The following is a 9917-nucleotide window of genomic DNA, read 5'->3' on the forward strand; positions in this document are numbered from 1 at the left end:
GCAGGCGAATTGTCCCAGAGGGATGTGGGCAAGACGATACTGCGCGAGAGCGGGGCAGTGACAGCGCTTACGCTTTCGCCTTCTCCCCTAATCGTGCCTTCTGCGTAGTTTTGTCGCCGTGACTGCATGTTGTTCACACACACATATGAGCGACTCGATGATTTCACCACTCTCACGTGTTTTCTTTTTCTCTGTTATCGCGTTGACTTTATATTGTGACACTTTTCTTTGGCCGATTTCTTTTCTTCCTGTCCTTGCGTCTCGTGCAATCGTTCGCATGAAAGAACACGACAGAGGCGCTCGAAACCCCTTCCCCCCCCTCCCTCCCCGTGAAGGAGGCAGGAACGGAAGAGGAAGCTCTTCTGTTGTGCGGATGAATACTTCCAAGAAGGCGAAGTGTGAGGCGGTGGCTGTGGCGATGTGAGGTGCCAAGAACATGGAACAGAGACGAACCGCGTATTACTGCTGCCCCCCCTCCCTCCTCTGCACACGCGTACGCATGCGAGCATACATTCGAGCCTCTCTTTCTCTTTTTTTTTCCCCGCTCCTTCTCGTCGCCGCCGTCTTTTATTATGTTGCGTCTCTTTGGTTCATGCCTGCCCGACTCCGCAGCTGTCTTCTCATTTTTTTTTCTCTCTCTCTCTCTCCTCACCCCGCTACTGTTGTGCTGGCTATCCACTCCCAGGTGTGATTGCCATTCCCCGACCTTTCTACCCTTCTCTTTTTCGTTCTGAAGCTGTTGATGCCAACCGCACTCAAGCTTGTAGATGCGTGTTTGCGTACGTAGTGTTGTATGTGCATGTCTGTACGTGTGTCAGCTGCACCCGTGTGTGTGTGTGTGTGTGGGGTTGAAGTATCAGAGGAATCCCCGCGTTTCTCCTTGTCTGACTGCCGCTTTCGCTCTCTTTTCCTCTCGCACAAACTCCCCCCTCCTCCCCCAGCGCAGCCTATCGGTCTTAATTTCCCTCGCTGTTTGTCGTGATTTTGACTCTCATTTTTCTCTTTTTTTTCTTTCAGTTTAGTTTTGCTTTCCCTCTCTTTCTTCTTCCAACTTTGTCTGCTACACACACACACACACGCACACACACACACAGGCACACGTATATCCCCCTCCCTTGCTGCTGCAGCTCGCGTTCTACGTTGCTTGCAGATTCCATCTGGCAATCTCGGTGTGGTTGTTTCTTGCAGATCTTCTTTTCATCTTTGAATGTCCCTACAGGCAGGCAGGCTGGCCACATACACGCGCCCTTGAAGAAGAAGAAAAGAAGGGCGCTGAGGGAGGGAGTGAAGGCGAAGCCCCACTCTTACTTGCGATGTAAGACAGAAGGGAAAAAAAGAAAGAAACGCACACGGAAAGCACTGCAGACGAGATGCGAGCAAATTCAGGCGAGCTGTGCAAAGGCAAAGACGATCAGCGGAAAATGAGCGGTTATGAGGGGAGGAGGCTCTACGTGTCTGATCATTGTGTATATCTGCCTCTCTCTCCCTCTGTGCGTGCGCCTGGGTGACTCAAGTATGTTGTATGCGGGGATTGCCTGCCTGCCTGCTGCCTTCTCTTTCTGTCTTCTCGTGTGTGTGCGTGTGTGTGTTTTGTTATCCAGTAATTCGCAGCTCTTCTTTCCCCCCTTTTCCTCCTCCACAATCTCTTTCTCTTTCGCTGTCTCCCTGCCTGCTTGCTCGCTCGGCGTAGTTGTTTTTCTTCCTTCTTTTTTTTCGTTGGTTCTTTTGGCTCATTCATACTCCATGGATGAGCACCCTATACGAGTGCAGACACACACACAGAGAGAGGCGTGCAGTACCATCTCGTTGCTCTTTATGTCTACTGGGTACGCCCCCCCTCCTCCCCTCCTCCCCTTTCGGAGGCGTGTGACGGTGTGTTCTCTTCCCTCTCTTTTGTCCCCAGTTGTTTTTTGGCCCGTAGTCCCCACATGTGTCTTCTCGCACCTCCTGCCTCCCTTTTTCCCTCCGAGTTCGATAGTTGCGAGCGTGTGTGTGTGTGTGTCTGTCTGCACGGGGATGTGTGTCCTGTTCTTCTAGTATAGGCGTCTCCTATGCGCATACATTCTTTTTCCCCACCCTTTCGTCTCTGCCTCTCGCTTCTTGCCTCACAGCACAAGCCCAATGCGTGTCGCGTATCATCGACTTACCCGTCTTCTCTCTTCTCAGGGTTTCTCTTGGCTTGATGAGTGTGTACTTCCTCTACTCTGCCGCCTCTCGACGCTTTTCCTCTTTTATTTACATTTGTACGCTAATTTCAACTGTCTCATTTTTTTTGTGTGTGTTCCCTCCCCTCCCCTCCCCCTCTCTCTCTCTCGCTTCCACTTGTTTGCTTGGCTTCTTTTATTTTTCTCGTCTCTTGAAGTCATCATGCACGTGTGCACGATCGCACCATCTTTCATACTGTTGTTCGTGTGACTGGCGCTGTTTTCGCTAGCATGTAGCACCTCCTCTTCTCTCTCTCTCATGAGTACTCATCACTGTTAGGACGCACCGCGCAGATTTATGTTTTGTCTCTTTTCTTCGCGTGTTGGGCTCTTCACGGACTGACGGCAGCATCCGTGACGTTACCAGCTGCGGTAGCAATGACACCCACACACCCACACACAAAACACACACGCACAGAGGCAGGCAAAGATGGCAAACGGCTCTGTAGCTCAAAGTAGAAGTGTGATTCGTTGCGCTATCCTCTTCTTCTCTTTTCCCCCCTCTTCTTTGTGTGTACTTCTCCCTCTGCGTGTGCTCGTTATTTTCATTGGTCGCTTATTCAGCCAAAGAAGCAGCAACAGCAAATGGCCCCCTAACCCTCTACGTGTGCAAGAGTGGTCTTATGCCATGCACCAGAGATAAGTGAGGGCATCGAGAATGAAGCGCGAAACTGTAAGAGCTGTGCGGTGAGCGCGTGAGTGTGGAAGAATAAACGAAACAAAAAAAGAACCCCCCAAAAAGCTCCCAACAACGCCAAAGAAATTGAACCCACAGAGAGAAGTGGATTGCAGTGTAGGCACGTGGTAGCGCTTGCGCTTTGTTTTCTCTGCCTGTTTGGGGTTCCTTGCCTGCGCGACACTTTTTCAGTTTTTTTTTCCCTTTACACTCTCCCTTTCCGGCAATGGTTGTCTCTCTGTGTGTGCCATGCACGCCGCGGTTGATGTCTTCTCTTGCGTTTTTCTTGACTGTGCATTTATTTTTAGTTTCTGCGCCTTTCCGTTGTGTCTTTGCTCTTGCGCCTTTTCAATTTCTGACCCTGCATAGCATCTGCTTTGATTTTGCGGTTGTTGAAATGTGCGTTGCGGGCGTGTTGTTGGTGTTACAACTTTGTGCACACGTGCACCTGCATTACCTCATCCATCTACCTACTCCTACCACACACACCCACACACAATTTTTTTCAAAAAATTTCATTTTGTTTCTCTCGTCGCCTTTTTTTTCCTTTCATTGATTTCCACTGATTACGCCTACGTTTTACTTCAAAGGTGTCTATGTGCGTGTGTGCGTGCGCGTGTGAATCTCAGCGGCGAGTGGGCAATCGCTTCATGCGCACCGGCGGTTTACTTTGGTTGAGTTTCGTCTCGCTTATGTCTTAGGCTACTGCTTCCGATGCTGCTGGTACGCCCGAGAGAGAGAGGAGTGCATGTATACCACACGGGCGTGCATCAAACCTTTTTTTTCATACCCTTCGACAGAATTGCGCGCGCGTACATACATGCACTGCACAGCAACTCATTCCCAAACCTAAGCCAATCTGCCAAGGTGGGGGACGGGAAGCAAACAACCTGTTTGAGGGAGCACCGCACCGATCGCAACTCTCTTTCTTTCCTGCTGCCGTTCTTACCCTTTTCCCCCTTTTCTGTTTGCGTCCTCCACCCTGCTGTGCGTCTCCTCTCCGAGCATCTTGTGTGATCCTTTTCTTGTGTTGTCGCGCAGCCAACTCTTTAGCTGTGCTCATCTGGCTCTGCTTCTCTCTACCCATCCCCCCTCCCCTCTCTGCCCTCCACGGATGAAATCTTCTCAGCATCCCACGAGCGTATAAAAGAGCACACGCGTACGCGCCAAAAGCCTTGCAAAGGGAAAAAAAACAAACAAACAAACAAAACGAAGAAAACCGTCTCGTTTCTGACGCGCGCCCTGTCCTTTTCTCATTATCTTTTCTTCGTTTAAGCTCCCCCCTCCCCCTCCCTCCTCTCTCCCTCCTTTCTGTCGCTTCCTTTCTCACCTTTTCTATCTCTTTTCGGTCATCTCTTCTTTTTTTTTGTATTTTCTCTCATTATGGAAACGCTGGGCGATGCACGCAGGTCCACGTATCCACCTTAGAGCCGCTATTCCTCCTCTCTCTCGTCTCTCTCTTGGTTGTGTGCCTTCTCTTGCCGCCTGCGTGTGTGTTTTTTTTTTCGCATTTTTCTCACGTGCGCGTATTTTCTTTGTTGTTTGGTGCTCTGGGTATTACATTTTATTCTCTCTCCCTTTCGCTTTCATCTCGACCGCTGTCTTTCTTGCTCGCCGTTCTCTCTTCCATCACGGTTCCGCGTGTGCGTGTGCGTGTATGCTGCGCATTCGGGGCCTCAGCGCCGCACTCCCGATATTTCGCTTTGATTTATACCTTTTTCTCTCTTAGGGCGACATTTTTCTTGCCTGTCCTTAGGGAAGGAGAGGGAGGAACGCGACGCACTACCAAGCAGCTTCACCCCATCGCCAGTGACTGAAGCAGAAATGGTAAAGGCAGTCAGCAGGCTTTGCTGCAACGTCAACACACACGAAGAGCAGAAAGTGAAGCAGCGAAGGGGACCCAGTGGAAGAAGTGAGAGGAGGAAGAGAGCGTGGTGCCGAGGTACCCTGCGGTAGACCAGGTCCTCAAGAGCTTCGTGAGCCCAGGGGCTTTTGGGTTTCTCAGCCCCTCCCCCTTCTTTGCGGTCGCGCACATAGCTACTCACACGCGTACTCAGACCCGCGCACGCACGCCCCAGGGTGTGGTAGGGGTCGGGGCGAAGCGGGTTCAGTGGGGTAAGAGGGGTGCCGAACTTAGTCATTGAAACGACGACTGCGCGCTTCTCACCCTCTTCTCCTTTCCCCCGCCTGTACATGTGCGGACCTCCTTCACACTCTGTTTGAGGTTCCTTTGTACTCACCCCCGGCAGTGATAACGTGAGATACCCATTAAATGCGCATATCAGTCGTCCACTTGCTTGGAGTCCATGGTGCGGGAGCAAATCAGACTGCCACGCTTCTCTCTCTCTCCTCCTCTATGTGCCGCTCTGCTGCAGTACGTCTCTCGCATTATTTGTTCTGCTGCTCTATCTTAATCTTCCGTTACCTCTCTGCCACTGACGCTGATCAAGCCAGAACGCTGATTTTCTGTCGTCTTTCGATTTCTCTTTCTGTTTTCTGTGCTTTCTCGCTTGTTCGCCCCCCCCCCCCCCTCTTCACCTTCCCCTTCACCTTCACCCCCCCTTTCACCTTCCCCTTCACCTTCTCCGCCTCTTCCTCTTTCGTTCGGCTTCCCCTCGTGTGTTGCTGTCCTTTTGTATTTTTCAGCCTTACGCTTCTTTGTTCTCACAGTAGGGCATGGACGCTTTTTCCTTTTCTTGGCCTTATCACGGGGTGTATGCGTCTGGGGTGTGCCTGTGTGCTTGTACGTGTGACCTTGACACGTTAAACATGAAATTGCGCAAGAGATAGAGAGGAGAAAGCCCCAGCAGTGGCTTTCTGGGGAAAGAAAGCATCATGAGAAAGCGGCAAAGCGATAACCCTCCCTTCCTTCCCTCTCCTCCTCACAGACAGAGAGGGAAACACAAAGATAAGGAAAGTAGATTCTCTTGTCTCATGTTGGCTATGTTTACGTGAGTGGGTCAGTGGAGCGGCTGGGGGCGTGATGGGAATGAATATCTGCCTTTTTCGATCACGCACACACACATATATATATATATATACGCACAAACTTCTCCCTCCGTTGTCATCTCTCCTCCCTCTTTCGCTCCTTCACACTGCCGCAGATGCACACATGAGCGCCCTTTTTTCTTATTGTTGTGGTTATTGTCCAGTTCATCTTTTCTTTGCGTCTCGTCGCACCTCGTCCCCCTGCGTTGGTCTTGTTGTGGCATCTCTCTCTCTCTCTCTCTTTGTGGACTGCTTATCCGCTACATTCCTCGAGCTGTGATTATTTCTTATGCCATCTTCCACGGATACGTTTGCGTGTATTTGCGTTACTGTACCCTTATCAGCACTACTCTGATGGGTGCTTTACCAGCAAAAAAGAAACCTTTAGTTTTGTTAGTGCTCGTGCTCAAAAATTGAGAGACAAATGTGAAAGCGTAGGTGGGGGGAGGGGGAGAAGGGGCGTGGGCTGTGAGTTTAGTCGTCAATGTGCAGGTATGCCTCTCTTCGATCCGCCCCTCTTTTTTTGTATTCTTCTTTTTTTTCGGGTGTGCTCTTCCTCGATGCGGGTCTCGCCGCTTTCGTGTTTTCTGTTTGGTGCGTGTGTGCATGTGTGTGTGTGTGTGATGCCCTCTTTCATTCCCTTTTCGCTCATGCCCCGTGCGTGCGTCTCTCTCTGTGTGTGTGTGTCTCTCTCCAGTTTTTCCCCTCCCCCTTTCCCTTTTCCATGTTCGTGTCTCCCCCTCTTTAACGTTAGTTTTTGGTTCTCTGTCCTCTGATCTCTCGACTAGTTTGCTCCTTATCTCGCTCAGCTTTGGGTTTCTTCCACCACCACCATCCCCCATCCTTCATTCCGTCTCCTTCCCCAGGTTTTCTCCCTGCATCAGGCACCTTAGCGTCTTCTTTTCTGTCGGCTCGACTTTCTTTCCCCTTTTCAACTCTTCTCTCTCGTCAATGACTTCCGCACCCTCCCTTCCCTGCGTGTTGCACATGTGCGCTGCCTCTGTAGCCGTGTGCATGGCGATACTCACTGCATCAGTGCCACGTTCTTACTCGGTCTGATCTTCTGCGCATCCCTGCCTTGTTCTGGGTGCACTGATCAGGGCATAGCGGCGTCGCATGCGCCCGGCGATTTCTCAAGGAGAGCAGCCATGCGGTATTGCTGAAACGAGGACAACGAAAAGACGAAAGACGAGGGGGGGGGTAGCGTCTGTCTCACGCGTCCACGTGTGGGGCACATCCTGTGTTATTCTTCTTACCCCACAACGCCGCCCGCACCTCTCCACTGAAAGCAGATCACACACACATACTCGAACTCACGCACAGACAAACAACAACAATGCCAGCAAGGAAGAAAGAAAGGACTGAACATGGTCCTGCACAGGTACCTCGTCTTCGTAGTGTGGCTAATGGTGTAGTCACGTGTCCACCTTCCTGGTGATGGTTTAACGTCCTATTTTTTTTATTTATTTTCTGGTCGTACTGCCCACTTCAATTGTGATTGTTGCCGAGCGGGAAGGGAGAGGTGGAGTGTATAAGTGGGTGAAGGGAGGCAAGGATGCGGCACGGAGGCTTCGAAAAACGAATGAATAAACAAAAGCCTCCAGACAGGTGTGCGAGCTTTACTGCTGCGTTGGACTCTCCCTCTTTTCTTTTTATTTATTGCTCTCTTGTCTTGATGCCAGCTCAATCATGCGGAGGAGAAAGCGCACTAGTGGGGGGAAAGGCTGCCATTTTCAATGTGAATACACACACACACAGCAGGCAAGGCACACCACTCGCAGAGCACCTTGCCTGCTGTGTGTGTGTGTGTGTCTCGCTTCCCCACCTACATTCTCTCTGTTTTTTCTCACCCTTTCCCTTGAGCTTTTTGTATGCGTGCTTTTCTTCTTGCTTGCTCGTTGGTTCATCTTCTCTTGACCTGTTGCCGATGTACATACGCCTCCGTATGTACTTTACCTCTGCCTGTCGTGCTTTACTTTCACCCTACCCCCACTAGCTGCTGCCACCTATGTGGCTTCTCCACGTTTCCGCCCCGGTGCCTCTGCTTCTCCCACTGCCCACCTCGCTCTCTCCCTCTCTGTGTCTGTCTGCTCTTCTCCTTTACAAACCTCCCGTGGCGCACCCTCTTTACCTCCTCCACTACGCCCGGCGTAGGTGCCTCCGCTTATGCGTCTTTCCTCCCCACCTTTCGCTTTTTTTTTTCTGCGGCCTTCCTTCTCCGCTTTTCCCTGACTTGCGTGCGTGCCGTTTTAGCCGATGCCCGCCTTACGTCCTTCTCTTTTCCGCCCTGCGTTGTAGACCCTTTTTTTCTGTTGTTGTTCGTTTTGCTTCTCTCTCATTCACCGTCTTTTTCTCTTCTAAACGCCTTTGCCGCCCGTGTCTTTGGAAGACTTTTGCGCGAGCCTCGTGTGTTCTCCCTCTGTACAAGTGCCATGGCCGCTACTTTTTTTGGGTTCCCTTTTTCTTTTCGTTTTAAAGTTCACTTCACGCTGGGTTCTCTCTCTCTCTCTCATGCCCCACATTTCCTTCTGCAGGTGTGTGAGCAGCTCCTCTTCTTTGGCTTGTTTTTGCACGTCTGTGTGCGCTGGACTGTACACAGACACACACACACATCTTTTTCTCATCCGTCTCATCATTCACTTCTCTCTCTCTCTCTCTCTCTTGCGTGTCTTTTTATTTTCCTTTCCGGGGGGTTTCCCTGTGTTAGACCCTCGCTCAAAAACCAACAGCAGGATCGGAGTGAAGAAAGAGGAACAAGCAACAAGCGGCATTGGAGGACTGATCAACTGTGCGTCTCTGTCGATGTGTGGGACGGATTCCTCTCCCTTTTTCCACCCGCTCATCATCTTTCGCTCTATGCCGCTACATCATCCAGCAATGACAGGCGTTGCTTTTGCACTTCTTTTTTTTTTCCGTCTCCTGGTGGCACTCTCTGTGCCGTATGTGTGCACGCACGTGTGTGAAACTCATCGTCATTCCCCCTTCTCTCCTTTCTTGTTGTCTCAGTCGAATGGTTATGCTGAGGTCGGCTCTGAGCGTGTGGTGAGACCATGTGTGCACCAGTTCATGTATGCAGGTGTGTCTGTCGGGAGCTGAAGCCACTCTCACCTCGAGTTTGAGACTGTTTGTTCAGACTTTTCTCCTTTCGTTTTGCCTCTCTGCGAGATTTTGCCACCTTTGCTTGGTGCTGCTGCCTTCCTCTTCTCCTCCTTCTTTGAAGTGTGGTTCTGTTTCAGTTTGGTTATCATCCTTTCGTCCGTGTCGCCGCTTTTCAGTGCTGGCGCACGCGTGTGTGTGTGTGTGTGTGTGTGTGTCTGTGTGTGCGTATCATGTATGCGGTCTACCTTTACCAATTCGGATCCTCCTCTCTCCCTCTCTCTTATTTTTTTCTTCAAATTTTACTGCTTTGCTTTTTAGATTTGCTGCGTGCCTTCTCTCTCTCGGTTTCTTCTATAATTCTACCAACTCTCTTTCTCTCTTCACTTTCTGACGTTGGTTCACTCTTCCCTTCACTGGCTCTCTCCTTTCTCCATGTGTTTTGCCGCCGCCATTGCACTGAGCCCCCTTTTTTTTGCACTTTGCAGATCGTACTTCAGTGTGCACACACACACACACAAGCATGCCTCCTTCCTCCTCATTACTTGTGTCCAGCCCATGCTCACTTCTACACACTCCACTTCCCCACAACTTACTTCAGCTCTGTGTTCAGTGCTCTTAATATATGGTCGCTGTGGTTGCTGCTATGTCGAGGCTACACAAAGGACGTGCTTCTTTGATTTTTCTGTTGTCTAATGCAGGTGCAGCCCCTTCCTCATCTGCGGAGAGAACCCCGCTCATCCCTCTTTTCTGCCTCTCCACATCTTCTTGGCACTTTGCCTTCCCCCCCTCACCCCATTTTTCCTCTGTTACCCTCTCTCGGTTGGGCTTCAGTCCATTTCCTCCCTCGTTTTGTCGTTCCTTTTGCCCTTTCTCTAGTCCACATGTCAGTGACAGCAGTGCGTACTGCAAACAAACCAAAACAAACCAAACAACCCACAGGGGGGGGGGGA

The sequence above is a fragment of the Leishmania panamensis genome (genome assembly GCF_000755165.1).
Source record: "Leishmania panamensis strain MHOM/PA/94/PSC-1 chromosome 18 sequence".
NCBI lineage: Eukaryota > Euglenozoa > Kinetoplastea > Trypanosomatida > Trypanosomatidae > Leishmania > Leishmania panamensis.